We start from the raw sequence: 4,375 nt of genomic DNA, 5'->3' as shown, positions 1-4,375 counted from the left end.
ATCTTTTAAATAAATCTTTAAAAACCGGATAATATTTTCTTATTTTTTCGAAAACAAAATCTTTTTCTTAAAAAGATTTTCATTAAAACTGATTTTCTCTTAGATAAAACGTTACCTATTATTTAGGCATGACTTACTCAACTTCATATTGAACCGTTTAACTCTCAAGCCTAAGTCTAGTTCCTTTTACTTGTTAAGTTCCTTTAACAGATTTGATTAGTGCCATCATTTGTTCCTTACAAGAGAACAAACTCTCATTCTCAAATAAACTGCCAATGTTCCTTACCATCTTACTTGTTCCTTTACAATGGAACTAGAAAATAAAACGTCTTGCTTTATTCTTCTTGATCCAATGCTGCTCCAGTATCAACTTGGAAACATCTTACTTTATCTTCGAAATCCTCACTTGACTTCTCCTTGACCTAGTATTCTCTTTGTTCCTTTCGATGATACCTTAAAAATCATACACTTAAAATACCTTATTAGTTTACTACTTAGTTTGCATCTTTGTTCTTTTGTCATCATTAAAAATAGGGTTCAACAGTTGGTTTTATATAAACTAAGAGAGATTTTGGTATTATTAGTATTAGTTAGTTATGTCATTTGAAGTGAGGATCATAATTTATAAAACTAGAGTTAAGCAAAGCTCATTAACTAGTTAACCCAAGTCTATTATTACTTAATGAGTACATATATGTTTATATTGTAGATTCCGGTTTCATTGAGGAGCCGTATTGATTGCTTGATATAGTTGATTTGTTGTATTTCAAAAGGTAAGATTTCTTACTAAAATTTTTGTAGTTAGAGAAGAGTTTTGAAGAGGTATGTATCTCCTTTTGGTTGAAAGTGGTTTGGAAAGGAGGATGTTCCTCAATTAATAGAAAGTTTGGTTGGTAAGGGTGGATGTTCCTCCAAAGATAAAGATGTTGGTTTCCGAACAACAAATAGAAAGTTAAAGGAAAGTTTATGGAAAGATATATATCAAATAGTTTTGTGTTTTTAAAGTTGTGGGGATTGCCTGTGTGGCATCTCAAAGAATGGATCTTGTCGGGTTTGGCTCGATTTTATGAATAGTTTGGGGGTATGTTAATCAGTACCTCGGACTCTGATCTTCTGCTACGGTTTGGCCGTTTGTAGGTGTCACACTAGGATCTTTGTCTTAGTTTTATCCGAGGGCCTAGCTAGCCGATGGAAATAAAGTTGTTCCATTCTCTAGATTTATAACTTTGAGACTTTTATTATTTTTGTCAAAGAAAAAGGAAAGAAAGAATTTGGTTTCAAAAGGAAAGGAAAGAAAAGATTGGTTTCAAAAAGAAAAAGCAAGAATGTATACGTTTTGGAAAGAAATACAAAAAAAGGAAAACGGGTTTTATAAAGTTGTATTTAGTATTATGTTTTGAAAATATTAATTCAGTTAGGTAGTTATCCTTAACGGTTATTCCTACAATAACCGTGGAATAACACTTTTAGATTTCGGGTACTTATGCATGGATGTATTGACTTTAGAGATGGATAAGGATTTTGGAGAACTTGGTTTGCTGGATTATTCATATAGGTTTATAATTTGGATGCGGGTCCTAAATTGAATTTTAGGCAGTCCATATTTCAGACGGAGCTCTGCCGAATTTTTTGTGGAATTTTGATATTATTTAATTTAATTAGCAACTATCCGGCTAGGTTTTGTGCCGATCACTACCTCTTCGTCATCCTTGGCCGTTTGAGGGCGCTCGTACTACTTCGGGTTCTCTGTGATATACACCCCGAGGCTGCTTGAGGCCTGACCCTGTTCTCGCTTTCTTTATTTCAAGTCCTTTTAGACGTCGTTATTTTATAGGCTATTCACATAGCACTCTCTTGCTGTTTGCTGGTCCCCTTGTATCTTTCTTACCCTTCCGTCGTCAGTTTCGAACTGCATGAGGAGCTAGTAGGTAGATATGGCAGCCTTAGTCCTGCTCAGCGTGGGTCTCCCCATTATTATGTTGTATGGCAGAGAGATGTCTACTACCAAGAAGTCCATCGGTAGGCTTCTCCCCTTGCCTTTTTCGCCCATCCGAATGGGTAATTTTATTGAACCGACCGGGTGCACTGAGTTGCCCCCGAAGCCTATGAGCGGCTTATTTAGGGGTATGACATCTTGTTCGCTGTACTTCAGCTTTTTGAGGCACTCGCGTGTGATGATATCAGCGGATGACCCACTATCCACAGATCGTCGTATGGGCTATGCAACGTCCGATTTGGCTCGCCGAATGTCATAACAGGACAGTTGGCCCGAGGCAGTTGGACGTCAAGCACTTGGCGCTTGAGACTCTGGAGGTGGGCCTTGCGATGACACCGATGAATCCCTCAGTGTCCCCGCTATTCGACTGGCCTACTTTTTGCTTCCCTTTCTCTTCGCTTGTATGCTTCAAATAGCGGTTCAGCTTACCTTGTCGGCCAGGCCATCCAAGGATTTTTTGAGCTCTCTGCAGTCCTTGGTGGTGTGCCCACATTCTTTGTTGGCCTCCTCCAGGCGCAACTCGGCTAGTCGCCTCCCCTCCTTGGCGGTCCACATAGCATCATGGTGCTTTTTCTCCTTCGCCCTCAGCTCTTGGACCTCCTCGAACAGCAAGATCCGGTTCTCCGCCACATTTGACATCCGGATGGAGAACTATTCCAAGACGATGGTTAGTAACAAAGAAAGCAAGGGAAAGGAAAACGGAGCAAGGGGAACAAACTTATATTAAGCCATGAACAATAGAGCTCGTTCGTCTCATTTTTCCCAGAGGGCTCGTTTATGTAATCGCGGTCGACCTGGGTGCAGATGATGTCCATTGCATCGTTCACCCTTTTATTCTTCTCCTCCTTGGATAACTTAGTAAAGGGCAAGACCGCCTCAGTCATGGTTCGGTCGGTCTGTGAAGGCTTAGGAGAAACAGGAGTGTAGCCCGGGCTATGAACCGAGACGAAATCGGAAGCATGCAAGGACAGGACGGTATCATCGGCCCCGAACCCCGTTCGGGGACTGTTGACCTCCACCGATAGTTCGGTCTTCGACTTCTTGGCAGAGGCCTCCTTATCGGCCCGAGCCTTGGCTGGCGCCATCTCGGTCAAAGCGACCTTGTCATCAGCCCTCTCCTTGCACTTTTTCGGCTTGGGGTTGGACGGATCCTAAAACGGATGAAAAGTTTAGCAAAATCCGAAAAATTGGAAATCAGAAGGGGTTCGGAAGATAAATACCTTGGGCGGTGTAGGTTTAGACAGGGTATTGGCTTTCATTTCGACCCTGATCCGAGCAGCCTTCAAAGAAGCAGCAGTTAGTCGTTAGGCCATCTCCTGGTCGGTTTCTTTTATGAATGCAAGGAAGCCTCTGCAAGAGTAACCAACAGCTAGAAATATAAAGCAAAGTAAAGAATAAGCAAGTTAACCGGACCCCCTGTGCCGAATTACCCTTAGGGAAAGTCGGGCTTAGTCCCATAGCGGCCAAGAAATTATCATTCTTGAACAGTTTGCAGCTCGGGGCCAGTTTCCAGCAACAAAGACCTCCCCGCCATCAACTATCTTGGCCTCCAGCTGCATATAGCAAGCAGCCACAGCCTCCTCCTCAGTTAGCTCGGGCACTTTAAAGTTCAGCCCATGATTGGGCTCGACGGAAGAGGGCAAAGTTAGGACGCCCCATTCTCCCCCAAAGTAGACGAAGGCAAATCTCGACGGAACCTTTTTTGAGAAGAGGGAGAATCAAGAACGGTTTGGTAGCCTCGCCGAACCTGGAAGCACCACCAGCCCGGACCATGCTCACCAGCCATCATTTCAACTAATTTGTACATATGGCGCCATAGAGTCAAGGTCGATCTGACCCCGATTATCTCGCAAATCACCTGAACAGCCATAATCCCTCCCCACGAGTTAGGAGATAGCTGGCCCAAGCAGAGGTTATAAACATTCAGTAGATCCCTCTCAAACTGGGTCAGAGGGAACCTGAGGCCCCTTTCCATAGCCTTGTAGTAGAAAGATGTGCAGCCCGGGGGAGGGGCCAATATAGTGTGACCTGTATCAGGTCAGACCAGGAGGTATGGGTCCTTTATTTGGAATCTTGCGGCGTGGCCCCGAGGATCCTCCAAGATGCCCTTTATTAGAGATGAGAGAGGAAACTTCGTGTCCGGACTACCCTTCGAGTCTATCTCAGGATACTCGAATCGACCGGATGTAGAGGCTTCGCCTTCTTCGCCCGGCATAGTTATCCTAACTACACCATCAGACAAATACCGGTCTAAGTAACTCCTCGAAGAGGGATAGGCCAGGGACACCTCCCAAGGAAGGGGGATGGCGCCCTCGGTCTCCTCTTCCTCTGCATGTGAAGGTGTACTGGGGACATAAAGCGCGTCGAGTACAGCCGAGG

The sequence above is a fragment of the Beta vulgaris genome, chromosome 6 (genome assembly GCF_026745355.1).
Source record: "Beta vulgaris subsp. vulgaris cultivar EL10 chromosome 6, EL10.2, whole genome shotgun sequence".
NCBI classification, from domain to species: Eukaryota; Viridiplantae; Streptophyta; class Magnoliopsida; order Caryophyllales; family Amaranthaceae; genus Beta; species Beta vulgaris.
Note: the sequence above shows the minus strand (reverse complement) of the source record.